The sequence below is a fragment of the Bos indicus genome, chromosome 1 (assembly GCF_029378745.1).
Source record: "Bos indicus isolate NIAB-ARS_2022 breed Sahiwal x Tharparkar chromosome 1, NIAB-ARS_B.indTharparkar_mat_pri_1.0, whole genome shotgun sequence".
In the NCBI taxonomy this organism is placed as follows: Eukaryota; Metazoa; Chordata; class Mammalia; order Artiodactyla; family Bovidae; genus Bos; species Bos indicus.
Genome location: NC_091760.1, coordinates 67968910 through 67995540, shown reverse-complemented (window position 1 = coordinate 67995540; position 26631 = coordinate 67968910). Strand labels below are relative to the sequence as shown.

Sequence of the window (26631 nt, the reverse complement as noted above, 5' to 3'; positions counted from 1 at the left end):
AGGTATGCAGATGACACCACACTTATGGCAGAAAGTGTTCTCATAGCACAGCAAATATTTAAAATGGACTCTCTTGTGGTTACTTTCATATACTCTTTAAGACATCCCTGCTGGGTCTCTTTGCAGCTTTCCTCCTTTGCTGTCAGCCTCCCAAGCAGCAAACACAACCTCTCGCCCTCTAGGTTCATGGGAGCTGGTACCAGTCTGCTGTGCTCCCTTCCTCCAACTGTAGGGCCCCATATCTCATTTTCTGAGTGGTCCTATTGAATGCCACATCCCAGGCTTGAGTTGAGGAATGGCCACAGGCATCCTACTCCTCATGGTATGTGTGTGTGTGTGTGTGTGTGTGTGTGATTTTCAGCACACTTCTCTCCAAAGAAATTCTCTTAATCCTTAATCCTTTTCTGTGCAGTCATCATCTCCCCAATTTCTTTTATATCTCCATCAAATGTGAAAAATTCATGATTACAAATAATTTTTTTTTCTTTGCCAACAGGTGATAATAGTATCTTGTTTTTATTTCCATTTCCTTATTAGTCAAAGTGAAAGTCTCTCAGTTGTGTCTGATTCATTGCCACCCCATGGACTATACAGTCCATAGGATTTTCCAGGCCAGAATACTGGAGTGGGTAGCAGTTCCCCTTCTCTGCTTCTTCTCAGAAGCAGGGGATCTTCTGAACCCAGGGAAGGGATTGAACCCAGGTTTCCCACATTGCAGGGAGATTCTTTACCATCTGGGCTACCAGGGAAGCCCAAATTATTAGTAAGCATACCCATTTTTCATATTCTGTATGATGTGTCTAATAACAGAAATAATTAATGTGGAGGTCCTCCCATGAACCAGCTGCATCACTTATGCTAACTCATTTAATCCTTGCATAGACCCGATGCAGTAGGTGATATTATCCCCATTTAGCAGATGAGATACAGAACGATGGATTACCTTGCCCAAGGTCACGCTGCCAGTAGATCTGGCCCTGGTGTGCTTCTGACTGGCTTTCCCCCACATTTCCTGCTCTGTTCATCCTGCTCTGCATCCTGACCTTTTTCTTATTATTTCTCTCCTCATCCCGCTTCTCACAGTCTTCATTTTTCCAAGGAGCATTTTGACCTTTCCAGCTGTCGTCAACCTGTTCAGTTCAGTTCAACACGTGTAGAATGAACAATTAGCACATGTCAAACACTGTCTTAGGGAATAAGAGATGAAAACAATCCAGTATGACTAGAAGCAGTCATCTAATACGGGAATCACGTGTACATGTGCAGTTCATCATGGTTCCCAAGCACACTCATGACTCTCTCTCTCCACAGTTCTTTGTCTTAAAGAGGTTAAATGACTCGTCCAAGTTCATACAATTCAGAAGTGATGGAAGAGAAAGGAAAATATCGGGGTGTCCAGCATACAAATCAACCAGTCTCAGTGAGAGCTCTTTAGATCTTTTCTACTTTTACAGATGTCATTGTCATTCCATGTCCAGGGACTATTTGTCATTAGAAATAGCTTTCATCTCCATATGGGGGGGGGGGATTGTTCCTGAAGCTTAAAGCTCCTGGAAGGATGCTCTGTGGTTAATTGAGGTATTACTATAGCAACAGTGACAAAAAAATCAAAACAGCAAGTACAAATTTCATAAGCACAGACTAGCCTGTGCAAACATGTAACGATGTTTTCTTGCAACTCAAGTTCATTTTTTATCCCAAGCTCTTATTCTGCTTGATGCAATGGATGCATTCTAGTCACTTTTGAGTAAATTCAATAAGATTCAGTGCTTCTTAGCCATTTCTTTAGAATATTTAGTCAATTCAAGATGATTTTCCCTTTCTGCTTGGGGACGGTATTGAGTTCATGGAGGAACATGGGACCCTCCAGATGATCCCCACACCCGTCAATGGGGTTGTGAGGTAGAAACCAGTGTCTGCAGCTTCTATGGGCCTCATAGTTAGGCTGGCTGGGTTAATACTTAGCTCTCCTTTGAATGGAGACTGCATGGGTCTGGCGCAGGGGATCCCTAAGTTGTGGTCACCTCCCCATCAGATTCACTTTGGGGACAGTCTGGACCACATCCCTCTGATACATGTCCCCTCAGCCTATGGAGACACCCCTTCCAGCGCAGAGGCTCAGTATGGTACTCTGTCTCAGCTAATGTGTCCCATTCTTAGGATCTACATGTGCTCTCTAGTGTCATTTCAAAAGGTTTAGAAAATATAGGAGGCTTTCTCTTCCTTTGCCTTGAGGCCAGAATGAGATGGAGAAGGAGGAAAGAGAGGAGGAGAAAAGAACACAGTAGTTAACAGTTCAAATATCATTCTGTCGCATCTGTATGGATTGCCTCCTTCAAAGCACTATGATTTTTCATTTCCAAGTTCAAATCTACCAACGTATCTCTTCTAACCAGGTTTCTACTTAGAATGATAAATGATAAAAGAAACACCAAGCACGTCTCCTCTCACCCAGAAACTCTCACAAATATACCTCTTTGTTTTCCCTCACCTGTGACACATTCATCCACTGACAACCATTTCTGCCCTCCTCTCACCCCCCGCCCCTCAACCGCACCTCACCCCCCACCTGTCACCGGACCCTGCCCCTGGGACCTGTCACTCTGCTCCCACAGACAATTGCACCCACCTTCACTTTTCACTCTCTGTTTTTTAACCACGTGTGCTCAGCCAGCTGATTGATACTTTTTCTTTTCCCTTTTTTTTCTTATATGTTTGTTTTCTAACTTTTTTTTTTTTTAACCTGCCTCCAATCCTCTATGAAAACAGATAAGGTCTAAAGTAAAACTGTAATAAATAAAATCCTTGCAACCCTTGTAAGGTTCAGTGAGCAGAACTGCCCACATTATGCCAGATGTGAATACACCATAATTTTCCTGACTCCAAATTGCTTTCATTTTGAATCAATTTCTTTGTGTGAAGCCTTTGATGTTTTTCCTCCTTCTGAGTCAGTGATCCTAGTTAGGCAAAAGAAAGAAAAGGCAAAATGGTGTTGAGTAATCTATGATATCCCGGCTTCTATGCTGGACACGTTTATCTACATTATCTCATTGCCCGCATCCTAGATTTATAGGGTCCTAACTGGAGCCAGAGCCATGTTTACCCTATGGTTCAGGAAAGCCCATCTGGAAGTTGCAGGGAGGATGAGATGGATAAGGATGCAAGGACTGGTTTGAGGCTCCTGGGGGAAAAAATAATTTTCTAAGTTTGAAGAGAGAATCCACTGGAAGAGAGAAATTTGCCCACTGGTCATTCAACAAATTCTTACCAAGCATCTGCAATGTACCCAATACTGTGCTAGATGCCAAGGATACAATGATGACTGGTCCAAGGGCAATAAACTAGTTTTAGAGAAAAGGGCCAATTCTTTTTTAAAAATATTTATTTATTTTAATGTGCAGGGCTTCATTACTGCATGCAGGCTTTCTCTATTTGTGGCAAGCAAGGGCTACTCTCTAGGTGTGATGCATGGACTTCTCGTTGCAGTGGCTTCTCTTGTTATGGAGCACAGGCTCTAGGCACTTGGGCTTCAGTAGTTGTGGCTTGCAGGCTTTAGAGCAGGGGCTCGGTAATTGTGGTACAGGGGCTTGGTTGCCTCAAGGCAGGTGGGATCTTCCCTGACCCGAGATTGAACTGGTGTTCCTTGCATTGCAAGGTGAATTCTTAACCACTGAATGACCAGGGAAGCCCAAGAGGGCCAATTCAGAGGGCAACATCAATCACACCACCTAGACTGTCCTCTTACCCAGACCCCCATCCCAAGGCATGACGGCTGCAGTACAGAGGAAACAAACACCAAAAGTTGCTTTGTTTTCACGTTCAAGAAACAATAGATAAGAACAGTGGGAGGAAAACCGAGGCCCACGGTTTCTGCACCCTGGGAGACAGTGCCTTCTACACAAACATCCGAACACGTGACTTGCAGACGCTGTTGGATGCCAGAAGGACACTCAAATGGGAAATCAGGAGAGACTGGGGATGCTAACCCAAACAACTGAAGCAAGGAGGACGGATAATGCAACGACAGCTGACGGGACTGGGGTCAGGACTCGACTGAGATCCACACTGTGGCTTGTAAGGATTAACCGGGAGGAATTTGGGGAAAGCTAAATTCCCGCAGAACTAACAGATGTGGAGCTCGAGAAATACAGCTTGTGACTTCTGCCAAGTCTCTGCTTCTCCCCCCGGGCTAATGTGACCTGGTAGGGTTTATGCCAAGTTATTCCACAGCAGCTTCATGGAGTTAAGACGCTTGCTTGAGGCTATTGATACAGGAATGATCTTTCTTCAAAGTCCTTCCCAGGCCCAGTCTCTGGCATCGTGGAAAACCTCACGATTCCCATCTCTGCTCTGCTGTTACTTCGTTCCTTAAAGGATATTGCATGAGTTAATTCATCTCCTTGAGCTCTAGTTGTTCATCTTTTAAGAGAAGGGGCTGGATTAGAAAAGCTAAAACATTCTGTGATTATTGGACTAATTTTAGCCCCTCAGCCCAGGTTCTGGGTACCCTTGACAATCTAACCCAGCCAAGCCCTCTCACTTCCTAACATGGGCCGTTTTCTCCAGCCAAGCCAGTTGTTTTTACTGTCCCTGAAAACAGCACACACAATATTGATTCCTGACCCTCTGCCAAATGCACATGCTGGTCAGACATGGAATGCTCATGCTGGTCAGACCGGAAAGGACATGCCCACTGCCTTCTCTGAGGCCAACCTTCAAGGTGGGCATATGTCAGCTCCCCTGGGCATCCATTTATATCTCTGACATTAATTTGTCTAGACTCTCTGTGGATTCATTTATATTTCCCTCATGTACTACATCTTGGCATAATGTGTTTCATGAGTTTATAACCTGTTTCTTTTATTTGTTCTAAGTGTTCCTCGCCTCATCTCCCCTTCCAGCAAGTGTATAGGTTAAATGAGTTCTTGTTCACTTGCTCCTGGTTATTGAGTTCAGTGCTTCCCATCATGTCCTTTTCCAGGCTGGAGAATCCTAACCTTCATGGCCTGTCTTCCCTCCACTAAGTCCTTGAGGTTTCTTAGTTCCTTCTTCCTTGTCAGAACATCCCTTTAGAGGTTCAGGGACTAGAACTTGTCACAATTGAGGGAAAGATGTACAGAGTTTAGAGAAATGAAAGGGTGTGGACTCAGTTATTTTCAGTCCTTCTGCACCCCTAGCTGATGCTTGATAGGAGTTTTCTTGGTCTTTGGAGCAAAGCAGTACTTCAAACTCATGCCCTAGAAGATAAAAATGCCTCCAAAGATACAAGCCCTTTCCTGATTTTTGAGAGAGATGTTAGTAATAAAGTTTGGATTTGTTTGTTTTTAAACATATCTGCACATGCCACTGTTAAATCCATCTGTTCCTTTTCTGCGCATTTATGCAAACTCAGTTGATAACAATGATAATTAACATTTAGTGAGCTCTTAAAAGGCCCCAGGAACTGTGCTAAACATGCAATATCTTTCCTAATCCTCTCTGCAACCCTCTGAGATTGGGACTATTATTACCCAGTTTTGCAGATGGGAATATTAACAGAGATTAAATCACTTGATCATCACACATCTGGCAGACGGCAGACCCTAGCCTCAAACTCAGGAAGACTGAGTTTTTCAGCCTTACTATTCTCTGCAGTTAACCCTGGTTGTAGATTAGAACCACCTGGTTGGAGCTTGGAAAAAGCACCAATTCCCCCAGGGCAGCTCAATCGGACTCTTTTGGGGTTGGGGTCTAGATACAGATAGCTTTAAAAGCTCCCCCAGGCAAACCTATTGTCCATCCAGGACTGAGGACCACTGCTCTGGTGCCTCCTACTGTCAACACCTGTCAGTTGATTTCGATTGTAAGCAGAATACATTTACTCATCAGTAATGTGGAGGCTTGTCAAGGCACTTTCTTCAGAATATTGTTAAAGATGTTAAATCTGATCAGTCTTGGAGTAGACTCTTTTGTTGTGGTGGTGGTAACATATACGTAATATAACATTTAGCATGTTAACTATTTTTTCAAGTACTTACTTTTTAGCATATAAACGGGGTCATTCTACACATTTTTTTTTTCTTTTTTTATTGTGGAGAAATACACATTACATAAAAATTTCCATATTCGTGGTTTTTTTAAGTGTACAGTTCAGTGGCAGTAAGTACATTTACACTGTTGTGCAGCCATCATCACGCCCACTTCCAGAACTTTTTCATCATCCCCAAGTGAAACTCTATACGCATTAAATGCTAACTCCCCATTTCTGCATCAGCTTAGTTCCTGGCAACCACCATTCTACTCTCTGTCTCTATTAATTTGACTATCCTAGGCCCCTTGTACAAGTGGGATCATACGATATTTGCCTTTTTGTCCTGGGTTTATTTCACTTAACATGATGTCCTCAAGGTCTATACATGTTGTAACATGTGTCAAAATTTCCTTCCCTTAAAAAAAAAAATTATTGGAATATAGTTGACCTCAAGATTCCTTTAAAAATGAAAAATGGAGCTACCATATGACCCAGCAATCCCACTCCTAGACATATATCCAGAGAAAGCCATAATCCTTCGTTTTTTAAGGCTAAATAATATTCCACTGTGTGTCTATACCACATTGTGTTTATCTACTCATCACAAAGATTCTTGAGGAGGGGGTTTAACTGCACCATCTAGAGATGCCTGTATCTAAACCATTTGTTAATCTTGATAAAAGAGACATCATTCCCTCCTTTAGCCCCATGGCGACTTAACCTTTTAAAAGAGAACCTTCTTAGAGAATTTTGTCAAAAGCTTCAAAATATTGTAAGTAGGTTACAGTTGTTTCTCCCTTGTATCTACTTTTTTACTTCACAAAGAACTCCACCCTGTGCCTCTTCCCTCCCCTGTCCACACCTACATCTGTGTGGTTCAGGGAAGTTCCCATTTCCTGTAAGAAATCTTTCTGGACCCAGCTCCAGCAGGGTTGCTCTGTCTGTCTCTCTCCAGAACTTGCCTGATGTTTATTGCCTGGAGCAGCCCATCTGGCATTTACCTGATATTTACTTCTTGCTCGCACTTCACATTCCTACAATGATGATCATCCCTTAAGCACTGCTCATGTCTGTCTCCTCTCCAGCCTCAGTGCAGAACTGAGTAAATAACAGAGGTGGGGAAAATTCGTATTTAATTGAAATGAAGGAGCCAACTGCCTCTTTCTGGAAATCGGTGCTTCTTCGCTAGCATCTGAGATCTGAACTGCCTGCAGCATCACCAAGATGTGTTAAGGATCCCAACCCCCTTCCCTGCCCAGACTTGGGACAGAGCCAGCGCTAAGCCATACTGACAGGGGCAAAGTTTTTCTCCCTTATTATTTACTTGTCTCACACACCCGTCTTTTCTGGGCACCTATAATCCTACTTCTCTCCATCTCAGTCCCCTATTCTGTATTCCAATTCCTTAGATTCTGACCTAGGGCTTGTCATTATTTTTGTCGTGTCTGCCCTAATCAAGGTCTCAGAGGCTGTTGTAATGGTCTCTTACTGATATCTCTCACTCAAGTCCACCCACTGCCTCCCATCTCCCGTCAGCCTCCTGCTCCAAATGCCAGATGATTCTCTTTGCCTGGCCTGTAGGGTTAAATCCAACCCCCTTCCATGGCATTTAAGGCCTCCCTAATCTGGCCCTGCTCACAGTTCCATATCATCTCCTACTGCATCTCTCCATATATTCAATTAGTAATAAAGTATTGAATGACTGCCCTCCATGGGCCAGGATTCTGGATGTGTTTTATGGTCCCCGCACAGTGGCGTGCTCAGTAGGTAATCTGGAGGGAGTTACCATGTTTCCTCCATTCCTGCTAAGGGGCTGTTAATTTATGGGTGAGCCCAAGGCACTATGCCAACCTACTGTTTCTCTTGGAAGGACTGATGTTGAAGCTGAAACTCCAATACTTTGGCCATCTAATGCAAAGAGCTGACTCATTCGCAAAGACCCTGATACTGGGAAAGATTGAAGGCAGGAGGAGAAGGGGACAACAGAAGATGAGATGGTTGGATGGCATCACCGAAATGAGTTTGAGTAAACTCCGGGAGCTGGTGATGGACAGGGAGGCCTGGTGTGCTCCCAGTCCATGGGGCCGCAAAGAGTCGGACAGGACTGAGCAACTGAACTGAACTGATTGTTTCCCTACCATGGATTTCAGGGACCATGGAACACCAGAGGAGAGACATCTTGGTCAGAGTAAGGGAGTCTTTCTGGACCTCTCAACCATGTTAGCGATTTTCTATCCCAAATCAGGCAGCAGGGTCTCTTTCCAATATCTCCTGAGTTCCGTCCAGAGGTCTGGCCCTGCGCAGGTCCTCTAAGTGCCGGGCTTGGGCCTCTTCTTGGTTACAACCCAGGATTCTCTTCTCAAGATTCAGATCCCCTTCTCGGGACAGTGGCATAGGTTTTCTTGGCCACACACATTCTTTCTGACCCATCCAGGATCACTGTGGCTTTACCATGGTTCTCAGAGAGAATGACATGGTTCTTATTTCGAATGTCTTCAAGAAGGGTGGCCATGACTTGTGTTCTTCCTTGGATCCAAATGTCCAGAAAGTGACCCTTGCACACTCGTCTGGAGTTGAGCACTTGACCTGGCCCTTAATCTAGAGCATCTACCAGGAAAGCTGGTGTCATCAGGGGGACCAGCCATGCCCCTGTCCTTTCTTCTGACCTGCACACCCCTCCCACAACTCACTTCCTCCTGACTCATCCTCAGCCCCAGTCTGACAGTGTTTGTCAAAACATCAGGAAAGAGGAAGTTGAAGAGGTGCTCTTGACTGCCTGAGAAGTGAGATGTGATAACCCCTGGGTGTCAATCCAAGGGCAAACTACAAAGTCAGCCTGCCTTTTCTCATACCTCCCTGACTTAGGAGATGTGAAAATGGTGTATGTGTGCATGAGTGTACGTGTGTGTGTGTGTACATGCATGCGTGCGTGCGTGTACATACTTATCTTCACTTTGCCTGAGACAATGTGTGAAGCCCTGGAAGGGGATTTATGTTCTCAGGAAATGAGAAGAAAAATTAGAACTGTAATACAAGAAGCAAAAATAACACCAGAATGACTGTACATGAAGGGTTGGTGACCATTCAGAGGCTGAGGTTTTCAGAGCTCAATCTTCACTCTGCTCTGACTTGGAGAGCTGCTGTGTGGGTCAAGGGACACATGTGGTGAACTCGGTAGAAAACAACTGGTATTTGTTTTACTCTAATATGTATCTTCTATTAACAAGTTTTTAGGTGCAAATACAGATGTTAACTGATCATCCATTGGATAAAACATTTTGATATGGAAAAATCTAAGTTCAAATCTCATCTCTGAAAACAGAAAAGCTATCACACTACACCTCAGTTTCCTTATCTGTAAAATGGGGATAATAATAATGGTTCATTCTTAAATATTGTACACTTCTTTTTACCAAGTACCATTCTGTGGGCCAAGAGTATAGCAATGAACAAAAGTAGGCAATGTCTCCACTTTCATGGAATTTTTATTCTGGTCAGGGCAGACAGACAATAAATATGGACAATGTCAGACAATGATTCGGGGTGACATGGGTTTGTCATTTTTGAAAGGATGGTAATGGATCTCTAATGAACTGATATTTGAACAGACTCTGAAGGAAGAGAGGGAATGACCATGTGGACATCTGACAGAAGAGCTTTCCAGGAGGAGACAACAGTAAGTGCAAAGGCCTAGAGGAGACTCCAGAAGCAGTGGAGAGGCTGGGGAGGCTAAGTAGAAGTGCCGGACGGGAGAGTGGTAGGTGACGACGTCAGAAAGGGCCTCGTGGCTTGGTGGAGATGTGGCTTTTCCCCTAGGGAGCTGGAGAGACATGGAAGGTTTTGAGCAGAGGAGGGGCAAGATCTGACTGAGGATTACTTCTGTGTGGAGAACAGACTGTAGGCACAAAGTTGGAAACAGGCAGGGCAGACATCCAGGCGAGAAAACACAGCAGTTTGAATTGGGGCGCTAGTAAAGAAGGCAGTTGGAGAAGGCAATGGCACCCCACTCCAGTACTCTTGCCTGGAAAATCCCATGGACGGAGGAGCCTGGTGGGCTGCAGTCCATGGGGTCGATAGGAGTCGGACATGACTGAGCGTCTTCACTTTCACTTTTCACTTTGATGCATTGGAGAAGGAAATGGCAACCCACTCCAGTGTTCTTGCCTGGAGAATCCCAGGGATGGGGAGCCTGGTGGGCTGCCGTCTATGGGGTCGCACAGAGTCAGACACGACTGAAGCGACTTAGCAGCAGCAGCAGCAGCAGCAAAGGAGGCAGTAAGCAGAAGTCAGATTCTGAAAATATTTTAATGGGACTTATTGATGGTTTATAGGTGGAGTGTGAAATGACCTCAGAATTTGGTGCTTGAGGAATTCAGAGACTGGAGTTTTAATTTACCAGGTTGGAGAATTCTCAGGGAAAAGATGGTTTGGGGAAAGATAATCAGAAGTTAAGTGCTGGACATGTTAAGTCTGAGATGCCTTTAAGATGTCCAGCTGGAGGAGGACAGCAGGCATCAGGTTTTAGGAGAAAGGTCAGAGCTACTGACGGAAATTTAGACGTCATCAGCAGAGAGATGGTTGGACAAGGGCTGGACAAGACCAGCCCGAAGAAGCAGTGTGGCTATCTCCTTTGCAGGGCGTGAAGGCCAAAGGATATCACATGAAAAAGACTTTTGTAAGCTGTGAAGTGCTGAACACATGGAAAAGACTCAGAGCACCAACATGTAAAAGACATAACTTGAAGAAGTATCTGCAGGGAGAGTTAGAATCACAGAATGTTGTACCAGGAGGACCTTAGGAAACAGTTGATCAACCCCTCTCACTTTAGTCATGAGGAGCTCAGGTCAGAGAGGTTAAGAGGCTTGTTCAAGGACCCCCAGCTCGGCAGTGGCCAGCAGCCAAGCTGGTCTCAGCACTGGGAACCTTATGGGTGCAGTGTTCTTTCCACCAACAATGCACCTGTTCACACTTACTGCTTAAGTTCTCTCTGAATTTGTTAACCAGGGCCAAGTAATTCTTTCAAAACAGAAATCTAATTATATCTCTGTGTGCTTTCATACATGCTATTTCCTCTGCCTGGAATGATCTGCCTCCTCCCACTTCTCTGTCTGGCAAATTCCTGTCCTGTCTCCATTCCCAGATAGAAGGGCCCTTTGCTGGGAAAACCTCCTTAGCCCCACCAACTAGAGCTGCTGGCTGGCCCTTCACATGCCCCCAGTGCTCTGGTCCTGCATTTGCTGTGATCATGGCTCTAGCTGTCTCTTCTTCCTATGACCTCTCCACTGAGCATTGAGAGTGGCACTTAAAATGTCTGGGGAGGAAGGAAGGAAGGAAGGAAGGAAGGAAGGAAGGTCTCTTCTCTCCCATCAGCTCAGGACAATGACAAAGCTGTCATTTAGTGACACTTCAGTTACTCTGACCTAAGTGTGCTTTTGGTTTAAAAACTGACAATGACTTCTGGGGTGGGTGGGAATTTTCTTTTTTCTTTTCCATCCCCAAGTGCAATGAGCAGGTGATTCTGGGGCCAGAAATCTACTTGGACATTATAAGTGATTGGTGCCTTCTTTTTTTTTTTTCAATTCTCTCTCTCCTATTGTTATACGAGTGGCTATGGCTTGTTTGCCTTTTGCCACAAGGCCAGATTTGTGTTTGTGTCTGGGCTATGAACAGGTGGGAAGATACACACACACACACACCTCCACACGCTCCTGGGAGAGGCTGCACTCTTGTTTTTCAGAAGTAGCTAGATCTAGAAAATGCCTTCAGGTGGGCTCCCAGCTTTGTCACCCTTGAGCATGAGAATTTGGACTTCTTAACTTCCTGGTACCTTAGTTAAAGGTAAGTTTGGAATTTCTAGGTCAAGAGTGAATTCTAAGAACTCCTTCTCACTCTCTATGTTCACTGCTCTTTAGCATGTTTGTTTTGGATAATTCTGTATTAATTGATTTATTTACATTCTGCTTAACTGCTCCTAATAGAAGTAATTGTTGTGCAGGTTATTGCAAAGGTTTAAGCAAAGTGACAGACGGTGGCAGTGACACTGTGGTGGTGGGGTCAACAACCCAGGTTTTGTTCCTAGTAAATGATTCAGAGATTCTAACCTGGCTGGGTTTGCCAAGCACTGCGGATGCCTGAAGCAGGTGATAAGCCAGGCTAGTAAAATAACTGTCCCTTCCTAAAGTGTGGGCTTCTGAAGCTCTCTTGTATTGAGAGCTCTTAAGTAATCACTGTTCATCAATAGAAAACTGTAGAATCCAATTAGGCTTAATTAGCCCAGCATCCCAAGCATCTCTGCTCCTCTGTGTCTCCTTGGGTATTTCCCTTTCTTGGTTCCTGCTTCCCTTGAAAATGAAGGGTTCCCAGGCTATGTTCCCAGACTGGGGTCTCCTCTCTTCTCTTCCTGCACTGAGCCCTCTCTCACACTCATTCATAATGTGGAGAGGGGGAGCCAGGAAGAAGCATGAAGCGATAGTGGAAAGGAAGAAGGAAAAAACAATCAAAACGTAGTGGAAAAGAGAGGGAGGGTAAGAGAATATGGTGAAGGATGGACAAGATTTTTATTGCCTTGCAGGAGAGAGCTGGAGAAGGCAATGGCACCCCACTCCAGTACTCTTGCCTGGAAAATCCCACGGGTGGAGGAGCCTGGTAGGCTGCAGTCCATGGGGTCACTGAGGGTCGGACTGAGCGACTTCACTTTCACTTTTCACTTTGATGCATTGGAGAAGGAAATGGCAACCCACTCCAGTGTTCTTGCCTGGAGAATCCCAGGGATGGGGGAGCCTGGTGGGCTGCTGTCTATGGTCTATGGGGTCGAAGAGTCGGACACGACTGAAGTGACTTAGCAGCAGCAGCAACAGAGAGCTGCTGCCGACCACGGCTCAGAAGGCACTTTGTCTACTCTCCCAACCAGACAAATGGGAAACTCTCCTACTCATATCTTTTCCCTGCTATATAGAGAATATTTTCATATTTTTATATTAATTAAAAGGTGTCTATATTTCACACACACTTATATTTTTGCAATAACAAAGCAGTCCCCACAGTTCTGTAGGAAATGGGAATGGGGTGTGTGGGAAGGACAACACTCACAGTAGTGGAAGGAGGCTCAAGAGACCTGCCCCACCCCAGCCTGCAACTTTGGGACAAATGCTTCCCCTCTAGTTCTCATTGCCCGGTCTGTAAAATGAAGGGTTTGGACTCGATGCCCTGTGTTAACCTCTTCTAACTTGATTTCTACCCCTAATTAAATGGATGGGGTGTGTGACTAGTATGCATGACATGCCCATTCCCTTCCTTTTCCCCTTGTCTGCTTCTCTCTCCTCTTGTCCAATGTCTTACCTTTGCAAGTTCTTCTCCATTCAGCACATTATGAATTTCGGCATTCCTGTTGCCCTAGAAAGGCATTATTTCTGAGATTGTGCAGTGTCCCTTTTTGCAGCATCTCATAAACACCCTTCCAGGATTCTTTCTTTTTTTTCTTTCCCATCATCCTGGCCAAACTGCTTCTCTCCTTGGTTCAGAGGGGTCTGTGTGTGTGTGTGTGAGACAGAGAGAGAGAGAGAGAGAGAGAGAGAGAGAGAGAGAGAGAGGGGATGCCTCTCTGATTACTGTCTCCATCCCTCTGCTGTACCTGGGATTTCCTTTATTCAGAATTTTGTTAAGTAAAATGATTCACTCTAATTCTTCAGTTTCTGGCATACTCTAGAAAGTCATTTAATGTTTTCCTTCTTCCAGCTTATCCATTTTGATTTCGCAGTTCTCTTTGGCTTGCCCTTAAAATCACACTTCCCCTGGTTTAATTTTTCAGGGTCTTTGTCTTTATCCTTCATTCTTGCATTTTCTTTTCTTAGGTCACCTTAAAAAACAATTTTTTTTTTTTTTTTTTTTCGAATACCTTTCTTTGTTCAGCAGAGGGCTCTCTTCCCATCCCTCTTGCAGCCGGGCAGACAGGATTTGAAGCTTGCTCCCAGTCCTTCCCTCCGGGTTTCTAGCTATCAGAAACACTAAGATACTTACACTTGTAAACAGTTCAGCCTTGTTCAGTGTGGTCGCACTCAACCTTCCCTCCTCAGTTGAGAGCCCCTCACCGCCTTCCCGGCTCGTTAATTTCTTGGATGCCCTCCCAATGTTCCTGATGTTATGGGACTCATTGTAGCCTCTACTCAACCTGCTCAGGAGGGATAGATTTCACCAAGCCTAGTATTACAGCTGAAGAAACTGAGGCGTAGAGACGTTCTCTCCAGGTCGTGCAGCTTGTACAGTTAACCCTTCTAAGCCAATTCTAGTTTTCCAGTCCAGCCCAGCAGCCTCGCCTCACGCCCTTCGACTGCATTTTTAATATCAGATTTCCCCTGTTGTGTACGAGATCCTTTCCCCCTTCTAGACCACAGGCAGAAAGATCGTCTCCAGCTGATAGGGCTGCGGAAGTGGGGAGCCGAGGGGAAGGGAGAATTTCTTGAGGTTCTAGCGGTTGGGTGGGCAGAGTTCCGGTGCGCAGACTCCCCGGCACAAAGCCGGGTTCGAGACCGGGCTTACCGAGGACGGTAAGGCAGGATGTGGCAAAAGGGATCAAGTGCTCCAGGGACCTGTGTCTCGCCTCTCGAACGCCGACCACGGAGCGGGACTTCTATCTATCCTCCGGGTAAGCACACTTGGCAGACTTAGGGCGGGAGCCGGGCCGATCCCGGGAACGCGGAGGTGCAGGGCGCCCCCTTGCGCTCCTCGCGCGCCACGGGGCTGGCGGGTGGCGCGCGCGCCGCGGCAGGTCCTCTCCAGCCCCCTCCTCCTTTTCGCTAGCGCTCCCCCTCCCTCTCTCCCCTCGCTCCCAACTCCTCCCCCATAGCCTCTCCTTCCCTCCTTGCCCCCTCGGTCTCCTCTCTGCTCTCAGCCGCGCGCCGGGTCGGGAGCTAGTTGGAGCGCGGGGGCTGCCGCCCGAGCCCAGCTCGGCGGAGCCGGGCGGGTCGGCGGCGCGTCGGACTGCTGCTGGCGGATCCGAGCGTGGCCGGCGCGGACCCGGGTCGCGGCTGCACTGGAGCGCCGAGTGAGGGTCGAGGGCCATTCCTGCGCGGCCGCCCATTCCCAGACGGGCCGCGAGTCCTCCCGGTTCCCCTCTGCCGCTCCCCGCCGCCGGGAACCGGGAGCCGCTTGGAGCCCGGCACCTGCGCCAGCAACCCGGAGGTGAGTCCCTGGAGTCCCGAACGCTTCGCCTACGCGGGCTGGGGCTGCAAGTTGCAAACTTCAGCAACTCGGGTGGGTAGAAGGGTAGGGGCCCAGCGGCGCTGACAAGTTGGAACCAGGTTGCGGAGACTGCGGGCCGAGGGGAGGGAGCCCCCGGGCTTCCTCGCTGCCCGCTGCCACCTCGGCGGGGGCGCCCACAGTGCTGCCGGGCTCACACGGTCCGCCGGCTCCGGCTCCGGGGCACTGGCCCGGCCGCGATCTGTGCGTCTGGACTGCACACCGGGATGGGGATCCGGGGCTGGGCCCAAGGGAGGGGACGGACGAACGAAAGGCTGGGAAAGAACGGGGCTGAGACGGCGAGATGGAGGCTCCGAGAGGGCGGACGAATAGACCCGGTGGGGGCAGAGTGCGGGCAGCTAGGCGCGTGGGAGCGCGTGGCCTGCCCGGAGTGTGAAATCTCGCGCTCGGGAACGTCTCCGCTCTGCCGCCGCCTGCGGAGGTCCCCACTGGATTCTTCCCAGACTCCCTGCCCTGGCAGGGCCCTGCGGAGCCCTAACTCGGCCCCGCCAGGCCCCAGACGCAGCCGTCCCGGAGCCCCTCGCCTAGGCTTTCAGAAAGGGGTGCGGCGGCGGGAACGCGGGACGCGAACGGCAATTTCCTGATTTATTTTTCTCATGGTAATTTGTCTTTGTGGTTGGGCTGCCCATTCACTTTCCGCTCACGTCGTGCCGGAGATCCAGCGAGGAGGGAGGGAGCGGGGGGCGCTCGGGCACAGGGAAAGATGCAGACAGGAGAGGGGATGGGACCCGAGCCGGGCGGGAGCCGAGAGGGAAGTGGGCGTAGGACCGGCAGAGGATGACGGCGAAGCCGAGGACACCAGGACTAGCGGAGCCGCGGGCGGCGGCTGAGGGAGGACAGAGCCGGCTGCTTCGCCTGCCTCAAACTTTAAACAGCCAGGAGGAGCCACCTGAAGCGCCCTTGTTGCCTCCTACCCCTCAGTCGGTGCCCAGTGCTCGGGTTATTCCGTCTGCCCCGCCGCGCCGTGCCGGGCTGCAGTGGGCCCCGAGTTTGGATGGGGAGAGGTGATGACCCGACTCTGCCCCGACTCCTGCCACCCCCTCCTGGCTTTCCGCGGTGGGGATATGAGATCAGCCGGAGCGGGGAAGAGCTACCAACCCTTGGGATGCGCTCTTCCCGGGGCCCGTGACTGAGCCCACGGAACTGGGATTCGGGGGTTGGAAGCTTGCCTATGTCTAGACCCCACCACGATCCTACCTTCTCTGGCCAATCCAACCTCCTTGCACCTTTCTCAGACATCCCTACTTCCCCTCCCATCCCCACCACTTTGGCAGCAGCTTCTCTCTCCTGGCCCTTCTGGCCCGGCCTCTTTGCCCTCTCCACCTCCACTTTCCTTCATCTTCAAGCCTGTTCTCTCCCGTTTCTTCTCTTTTACCGCAACCTCTCTCTCACCCTCGCCCCGTCCCGCCACCCCAGTTCCTCTTGACATTCAAAAGTGGCCTCTCGCCTTTTCTGAACCAGGATTGATGACCTTGAAGAAGGGGAAGAGGGGAACTTGAGCTTGAGAACTGGACCTCACAGCTAGGAAAACAGGGAGAGGCAGATTAAGAAGTAGCTTGCAAAAACCCGCTGGTACCCTGCCCCAAATCTAGATTTCCAACCTAAGGAGGAAGGGGGGATAAATGTTAGAGAGAGAGAGGAAATCTGCCATTCCATCACCCAAGACTACAGATCTAGAAATTACAATTATAAGTGATCTCATCTCTGTGTGTACATGTTATCCTATCTCCCCCTACTTTGGGAATTGACTGGAACATCCCACAGCCTAGTCCTACCTGTCACCTGCTGGGCCCCCAACTCACCCTCACTGTCAGGGCCCTCTAGGATTCTACTGTGAGATGATGACTTCCTTGAGGTCTAATTCACTACTTTCACTGAGGATTGAGGTGGTAGGATGGACACAGAAGGCAAAGGACAAGATCCCTGATTAGAAGTGCATAGTCCCTTGTTAAATAGCCTTAAAGGACCCAGGGCTGAACTCCAATGCCCCACCACCCACACCCCCAGCAGTTAAATGTTCCCCCATGGTCCTCAAGTGTTGACTTTGTTATTGTGTAGATACAAGGTAAATGAAACCAACAGTGACAGTGAAGTCACATGGTCACTATTTATCAAGCACCTGTTATGTGCCAGATACTAGACACTATGGATACAACAGGAGATAATGTCTCTGATCTCTGGAATGGAGGTGAATCAGCATGACTAGGAGAACCTAATTACTAGCATTGCCTGATTGCTGTAATAGAATTTACTGTGGGTGTTTTCCTGTGGGTTTAAGTAACCTGAGAGTTAATATGGAGTTGTCCAAAGGACTTGGGGTCTGGGGTTTGGGGGGGTGGGTTGCTGAGAGGGCTGGGATTGCATCACCTTAGCTCTTCACTCAGCACCAGGTCCCCTCTCCAGGCTTCAGATTCCTCACTCAACAAGTGGGAATGAACACCTCTGTCAATACCTACCTTATACTTGTGGTGTGTACAGAGGCAAAGCCAGGTACCTGAAGATCTGAGGATGAGAACTACTGAGAGGGCATATTGGTTATTTATACATCAGTGTTTGAACCCCAGTCTTGGGATCATCCTTTGCCTTATCCAGTCACCTTGATCACTAGCCCGTCTTCATCATCCAGTGACTGTGTGTTTGTGTTGTGCTGGAAATAGTTACCACTAATTAATGAGTTTTCTTCACATTCAGATCTTTGCATTTGAGTTTTAGACATCACTAAGTTGGTCTTAAATTTATGACAAAGTTTAACTAATGTGTCTTAAATGTATGACTAGAGGCCAAAGCAAGTGTTTTGACTAATGGAGTTTCACTGGATTGACTGAACTGAGCCCTTTTTTTAGAGCTTGTGTAAGCAACACCTGGATTTCACTGGCATACTGCTATGCTTTTTATGAACTTCCCTCTCTCTGACTTTTGGTTTGATGACATCTGCTTTAGCTGAGGAGATGGCTCTTTGTTGGGTAATCTGGAAGGAGATCTTTGTGTGTGCCATTCTCTGCCTCAGATGGAGGAATCTCCTCCAGGACTTTTTTTTCTGGAAAAAGTTCCCCTATCACTGGTTTGAATGCTAGCAAGTACCAGCTGGGAGCAGAGTTCTGAAAGGGAATGGGGTGCCAAACATTCTGTGGCTCTGCCATGCCCGTTTTCTTCCCTTTGCTCCAGTGCTTTTCTTTAGTGAGCGTGAGAGATGAACACCAAACCTTGCAGAATCCACTCTTGAATCCTGACATTAGTCAGGGTCTTACCCATAAGCCATGACTACGCTTGGTACCTCCAGAGTGGGAAAAGAAAAAAAAAAAAAGGCTTCCTTTCCAATTTTCAACTGGACACAGTGGATAAAGCATGACAAGTGACCTGGGAGGGATGGTGACCAGGGACTGGAGAGTTTGACCTTGAGCACACTTCCCAGCAGTTGGGCTTTGCATCTTCTTCCATTCTGACGTGGAACAGGAGAACAAGGATTCTTTTGGGCTTTCCCTGAGCTTTAAAGGCAGTGCTGTGTGCCAAGTCCCACCATGACACTGCCCTCATTGATCTGTTTAATAAGGATGACTTAATCAGACTTGCACCTGGAACTCTTTTGAATTTGAAGCCTTGTCGATATTATCAGAATATCTTTGCATGTGAACCAAGAATGTCTCTGGGCTCTTCTGTGATAGGAAAGACTGTGATAAGAAGACGGCTGGTGACCATCTGTTCCACCATCCCCTGAGGATCAAATTAGAGGAGATAGGTTTAAATTCCCAAAGGAGAATGCTTAGAAATGAGAGAGGGTTGGAAGTCAGGGAGGCTTCCCCATCTTGAAGGGAGATTAGTCACTTCTTGATTTTCCAGGAGTGGTTCATTTCCTTTTTTTTTTTTTTTTTTGTGGGCTATTTGTGGGGAATGTTTAGTCTCAGGCTAGTTTTTAGTTACATCCAGGTAATCCACCTGACTGCCTGGATCTTCAGAAAGTGCACTGTCCTTTTTAGCCAAACGTCATTTGGAAGGCAAATCTGTATAGTAGGTGTATGTGTATATGTAATATACTCATATACATTTACATGTAAACACAGATGCAATGCATTGCAAAGCTATATTAACAGTTTGATCATCCAGAGTTACCCTTGGCTCTGTTTCTCTGCCAGAATTGACATGAGTCTGCCCCTAGGGAGGCAACTTCAGGGAAATGGTTAGTGGGATAGCAGTTTAGATCCATCCCCACTGGTCCACCTGAGCCAAAACAGCCTCCATACTGCCCTAGTCACTGTCCTGAAGCCCCCTACCCAGGAGCTCTAAAAGAGTACAGGAGTACAAAAGAGCTGCAGTTGGCTCTTAATTATTCAGGGATGGGTGGATTCAGTGTGCAAAGCACCGGACCCAGGACTCTTCTTTCTCTTCTTTTGGTGCCTTGAGTAACTCTATACCTGCACTGAGAAGCTGGGGAGATCTTATCTTTTAATACAAACTTTTGTTTCTAGCAGCCTCTTCCCTCTGCTCCTCTTTCTCAAGGTGTCTGGGGGAAACTAGGAGCCCCACCCACCAAGAGGCTCATCCACCCAAAGCAGACTGCATTTAAGGTTCACACATTGCTCTGTTGGCCAGGGTGTATTTCTGCCCAAAAGCAGAAGAGAAGAGGAAAATGCCACTAGCTCCAACTTCTGCAGAGTCAAATTCCTGTAGATTTCCCAGGATCTAGTTTTCTTCTCTCTTCCTTTTGTAGTCACTTGAGTTTATGGAGTCAGCTAGAAACCTGGGCCCCGTCAAGAGTATGAATAAAGGGCAGTGTCCTTGTGGTAAAAGCTTCCAAGCAGGCCAGCTCAAAGGAACATTTCTGTGAATGTCCCCCAAGGCCAAGGGTCATTTTCCTGCAGAGATCAAGTGCCTTGGGGCCATCTGCTCCCTTCTAGCGTCTCTCTAGCTTCCAGAGTGAGTCTTCACATGGTGGGCTCAGTCTGGAGAGCAAGGCTCAAGTGACCTTTGTATACAGTAGCTTGGTCCCACTCAACACTAATTCCTGTTAGAATCACCTGGGAATGCTTTGAAAAAATATACATGACCAGCTCCCTAATTAAGTCAAAATCCTCAAGGCTGGAGGCTGGGCATTGATTTTTTTTTTTTTAAGCTCCTAAAGGCAACCATGGTTGAGAGCCACTGACCTAAATCTTTCCTAGGTTCTCTGGCCTCACGCCAAAGGCATGCCAATTCTCTTTGCCCTCAGTCCTTCACAACAGTCAGGTACCAGCTAGAGCTCCTGGCATTTGGATCATAGCTACTGTTTGTGTTCCTGTTCTGAATGTAATGACTTTCTATTATAAGCTGATTGTGGGAGCTCCCTTCTAGTATAACTTCTTTGTGATTTTTTTCTTAAAAAGTAATGCGTATTCATTCATCATCTTGGGGCATTTCCTTCTAGATAAGTATGTAACAAAATTGTGACTGTACTGTCTGGGTTGCTTTGTAGCAAGCCCTTTTCATTTAATCACATATTGTGATGATTTCCCTGTCTTAAGTATTCTTCTCAAATGGGTTTTTTAATGGCTGCTGGGTATTCTATCTTATGGATGTGCCATAATTTATTTAACAAATCCCGTGTGAGTTAGACATCTAGGTTGTAAACCATTTTTTACTGTTATAAATAATGCTGCAGTGAACATCCTTGTCTATAAATCTTTGTGTCTATTGATGATTATTTCCTCAGAGCAGATTTCTAGAAGTAGAATATTTATGCTTCTTTTTAGCATGGCCCATTTAGACAACTTTTGACTGACTTCCTAGAGCAATAAAACTTTTTCATATTCAGAGCTAGAAAAACAAACTATGAACCTTTCTGAGGCATCAGAGTGGCTGCTCCGATCTGAGCTGAAGGCCAGAACCCTTGACCCAGCCTTGTGCCTGGCTCCACCTCCAGGTCAGTTCCACAAATTGCTGCCTCACTTGTTCAGGTGAGCTTCAAGGCTCTCCTGCCTCTAACCTAGTGCTCCCCAACCATTTTGACACCAGAGATTAGTTTCGTGGAAGACAATTTTTCCATGGACCGTGGGGGAGGGCGGGTTATTTCAAGATGACCATTTATTATGTACCAGAGAGTCTGCTAAACTTGATATACGCTTTATCTCTATTAATCCTCATGTGCCTTTCATGCACATATTATTTCTGCCTCCACTTCCCATTGAGGAAACAAAAGCTTTGAGAGAGAAAGCAGTTTGCCCAAGGTCACACAGCTAGTAAGTAGCAGAACTAGGATTTAAACCTAGACTGTCTGACTTCAGAGCCTACTCTTAACCAGTACATACACTGCTTTTCATTCTTGGCTTATGGTGACCACAAGTTGTTCACAAATGCGCCATCAGCATCTTGTGCACACACACTGTGGCTTTCTCCAGAAGAAGAAGGGCAGCCTCACATACAAATTGCAGAAGAGCGGGGATGCTATTCGTCATGTCTCCCTTTTTCTTTTGACTTCCTTGATTCTGTCCTCAGCCCTCTCTCCAGGTACCCACTTCAGAAAACATTTCTTGTGTCCTCACCAACCAGTTGCCAAGATCCTAGCATGTCTTACAGCTGAGCAGGTCCAAGTTATAACATATCCCTATTATAGCTTCCCCACCCAGTCGGAAGAATCTGGATGCTGTTTCACAGAATGGCTTATAAAGCTGTCAAGGAGGCAGGCATGCTATAGTCATGATGGCAGGAGAGAAGCCTGACTTCTGTTGGATGTCAAATACTGCCGATTGGATACATTTTTGCATTCTTGCCTCAATGACAATAACATTGTCATTGAAATAGCAGCCAAAACTGTCCTGATTTGATTCTGACCATGACCAAGAACTAGCTGGTGGCGTGACAGTGTGTAGATGACAGATGCCACATCAGCCTGGCATTAATGATGGTCAAGAAAAAAGATGCCATGTCCACAGACCCTCCCTAGTCTGTAAGAAATTTGAAATGGGGAAGTATGATTAGGGATTCCAAAAGGGATGATGGTTTGTGGCAGGTGAGGTTTTGAAAAATGAAGCTTCGTGTTTTTATCCATGATTCGGGTGAAACTGGAGTAAGCGAGCTTTTCAGATTTGTTGATGACAAGGCTGTGATGGGCAGCTCCTATAAAAGACAGAATAAATATTCAAAATGATCTCAACAGCCTGGAATGCTGGGTTTAAACCAACAGGAGGAAATTTAACAGGGGCAGATGGAAAGTTGCATTTAGATTGCAGAAATTAATTACTCAAGTTCATGGTGGGGGTGGGGGTGGGGGGAGACTTGATTTGGCTGCACAGCCTGAGAAAAACATCTGAGGGGTTTAATTGGACACAGGCTTCATAGGAGCCGACAGGGTGATGGGGTTGCTCAAAACAATACTATCTTGAATGGCACTAAGAGACAGGCAAGGTCCAAATTGGTTTCTTCCTGGTCATTATGTCCTCATGTCTGCATGTAGATTTTAGAGAGGACCCTGACCAACTCAAGCATGATCAATTGGAGGGCATTCTGTGTCAGGAGAGGTTGGGAAACCCAGCCATGAAAGGCTTAGTGAAGGGAGGGAGAAAATCCTGGGTGTCTTGGTGGCTGACTGCAGAAGAAACAGGACTTCCTGTAGAACAGAACACAGTTAATCTGCCTGGAAGAACCAGAAGGCTCCAGAGTGGAAAGTGCAGGAAGCTAGATTCTTCACAGTCTGCATCTTCCCAACCAGATGGGTTCCAGTGAATCGGCACCAGCTGGCAGTCCTGCTGCCCGGGACGCTGTTGGGGAACTCTTGGCCCAGAGACACATGATTGAACTGGCAGCATACCTCTATCTCTCTGTGGCTTTGAGGCTGGAGCATACCCGCCTCCTTTCCTGAATACTGCAGAGCAGTGTGGTTCTCAAAGCGAAGTCCCTGGCCAGCAACATCAGTTTCACCTGAAACCTGTTAGGAGTGCAACAGTTCTGGAGCTGACCTACTAATCTGACAATTCCCTGGCAGGGCACGGCAGCCTGTGCTTTAGCACAGGTCATTGTGATTTGTGCTAGAGTTTGGGACACTGCTTTCGACCACCCTGGGCTGTTCTTTCTGTTGCTGGATGTTTGTGGCACTAACCCACAGTCCTCAGCTGGGGAAGCAAGTGTAGAACCTTGGAAGGAGCATGGGTGTGGGGATGAGAGAGACTATGGTTCAAACCCAGCTTGACTGGTTTTGTGTTGAAGGTTTCCCTCCCTGAGCCTCCTTTTTGTGCTGTAGAATGAGGGAGGACCCTGATGCTGGGAAAGTTTGAGGGCAGGAGAAGGGGACGACAGAGGATGAGATGGTTGAATGGCATCACCAATTCAATGGACGTGAGTTTGAGCAAACTCTGGGAGATGGTGAAGGACAGGGAAGCCTGGCATGCTATAGTTCATGGGGTTGCAAAGAGTTGGATATGATTTGAGCAACCGAACAACAACAAAAAGTTTAAAAAAGAATGAAAGGATGTGGCAAAGTTCGTGTAGATCTTGACCTTGCCATTGGTGTCAGGTCATCCTTGGAAGAGTCTTATCAGCATCAGAGTTGCCTTTTCTACAGAAGCCTATCTTCCCAGTGCTCACCTCAAGCCCCTCAAAGAGAAGCCTGCATGTGGGCTCCTCTGTATCCCCTCACAGTGCCCACCAGCATGGCTCTCCCTCAATGAGGGGTCAGTTCACTCTTGGACCACCAGTTCCCTCCCTCCTGGACAATGGAGAGCCAAGGCCACTTTCCTTCCCACTCCTATCCAAGACCCCTATCCTTGTGAGCATGTGTGGGTGCCTCCTTCCAGTGGACCTGGGTCTTGCCAACCCCAACCTTCTGAGGTCTATGAGTCTAGACTCTCTGCTCTTGGCATGCACCATTATCTGCTAAAACCACCAGTGAAAGGTCTTAGGGCCCAAACGTCTCACAGTAGTCCCTGACTTTAGGGAGGTAAGAAGCCTGAGTTGCTGGTGTCAGCCAGGCAGCAAACATGTGTGGGCCCTTCTTGGAGCTGGAGGTTTCTGGGGTCATCTCTCCCAGTCCCTTTCCAGTGACTGGTAGAGTTTTCAGTTCATCAGAGGCAGAGCTCATCTCCCCACAGGATGGCCTATTTGATTTTTGGCCAACAAGTCTGATAGGAAGTTCCTCTGTTTCTCTGAAAGTTTGTCTCTCCCCATGGGCTCCATCTCTTCCCCATGTGGCTGTTCCAGGCAAAACCAGTTACTTCAATGGCACAGCCTTTCCAACCTTGGAGACCACTTCCTTCTACCTCTCCCCCATTCCCATTAGTCCTCCTCTGACTTGTCTCTTCAGCTCGGGGTACAGGACTCAGAACATCCTCTGACTTACCATAAATTGAGGTCACTGGAACCGAGTCTGGTCCTGTGGGTGAGGCCCAGCCAGCACACCCCATCCATTAATGTGGTGTCAAGTCTGCCCTGGATGTTTTTAGAAGTTGCATAGCCCTGCTGACATTTGTTAAACTTACAACCAGTCAATACCTCCAGGTTTCTTTACCATAATCTGCAGCTCAGCCCCATCTCCACATTTTTGTCTTTCTGCTTGCACTCATTGGTTGGGGCTGCCAGAGCAATACCAAAACAGGGTGGCTTAAGCAACGGAAGGGAATTGTTCCCTAGTGCTAGAGGCTGGAAGTCTGAGATCAAGGCGGCGGCAGCGTTGACCCCCTCTGAGGGCAGACTCTGTTCGCGCCTCTCTTCTAGCTTCTGGTTTCCTGGGAGTCTTTGGTATTCTTTGGTTTTTAGAAGCGTGTTTCTAATCTCTACGCTCATCTTCATATAATCTTCTCCCTGTGTGCCTGTCCTGAAATTTCCCCCCTTTTTTAAGCTGGCCAGTCATACTGATTTAGGGGCCCACTCTGCTCCAGTATGACCTCATCTTAATTACATATGCAACAGTCCTTATTTTCAAATCAGATCATATGAGGTACTGGGGGGTTAAAGCTTGAACACATGAGGTTTTTTGGGAGGGGGTGTGCTAGGCACAGGTCAGCCCTTGGCAGTGCTGTGGCTTTTTCAGTTTTAGGTTTGGGACTCTACATTTTCTCCTGACTTCTATTGTCTGAGTTCAGCCCACCTCTCTAGCTGATTAGCATATTTTGGAGTCTGACACTGAGTATACCTGGTGTTGCTCTCAGCTTCAAAAGCTTCCTGTATGTTGATCCCAGGAATTATAATATGTAGATTGGGGTGGGACAGGTCAAAGCCCTCCAGCACTCACCTGGACCCCTCCCTCCAAGCGGCCTTGACCCATGTGGTGAGTACCCTTGGGTACCTATGATTGTGCAACTGGCTACACGTCCCACTAGTTCCGCCACCTTGGCTTGCTTGCAACACTTTCACCAAGAGCATGTCACGTGTTTTCAAGATCAGCTAGAGGGGTAAACCTTGTTTCCCTCACTTATCAGCCTGGTGGCCTGTCAGTGGAGGAGCTGAGCTCTGCCCAACAGGACTTCCTTACTGAACGCCTGCTGTCTGCCTGCAGTCTCAGCTGCTTTCTCCAGGTGCCCACCACCCTGCCTGTATTGTCTCTTCAGGATTTTTCTCAGGCAGCACCTCGACTTTCCCTCTCTATGGTTTTGCAAAAGCCAGCTCAGACCCCTTTCTGGAAGTGAGCCTCTCTCATGCCTGCCAGAATCCTGTCATATTTCCACAAGATCGACAGCTGCTCTGGGCTTCATTTGCATGTTCCCTGGGATGTGTGGCTGGGCCCAGTAGCCTGAACTCATTCGGAGCAGCTGGAACATTTTTCACCAGCCTCTGGCTCGGGCCTCCTGTGCCCGTGGCACCTTTCCACAGAGTCCCACTCCCTGATGGAGAAGACAGGAGCCGAAGACAGAAGCTCAGCGCCCGCCAGAGGAGCCCCCCAGTCTGGATGCCACCTTAGTTCCCGTGTAGCATTCCTCCCCTTCCCAGTTCCTCTTCCCCACATTTCTCTTTTTCCTAAAGTCTCTCTTCTCCTTTCTGATGCTCTGTGACTCTGTGAGGGGAGGTGCTTGGGCAAAGGTGAGGTGTGTGACCAAGGGGCTGGGGCATGGGAGGGCTGCGACATGCCAGCTCCCCCACTCCCTCGTAGGGTGACTGGGCAAAGTATTTCTCTACTCTGAGGCTCAATTTCCTCATCTGTAAACTGGTTATCAAACCTACTTCAGAGTGCGGTTGTGGTGTGTTTATGTGCCAAGTCACTTCAGTCTTCTCTAACTCTTTGCGGCCCTGTGGACTGTAGACTGCCAGGATCCTCTGTCCATGGGATTCTCCAGATAAGAATACTTCTCCAGGGGATCTTTCTGACACAGGGGGCGAACATGTGTCTCTTACATCTCCTGCACTGGCAGGTGGGCTCTTTACCACTAGCACCACCTGGGAAGCTGTGCAGTCATGGGGGCCAAATCCAA

The 26631-nt window shown here is 47.5% G+C and overlaps 1 protein-coding gene across 1 annotated transcript in view; it reads left to right on the top strand.

The window, feature by feature from the left end:
* Positions 1-14723: 14723 nt before the first annotated feature.
* Positions 14724-26631, top strand: part of SEMA5B (semaphorin 5B) — a 124061-nt gene continuing 112153 nt past the window's right edge. The window contains exon 1 of the mRNA XM_019956632.2: positions 14724-15187. The gene's annotated coding sequence lies outside the window, so the exon portion shown is untranslated. The remainder of the gene's footprint in view (positions 15188-26631) is intronic.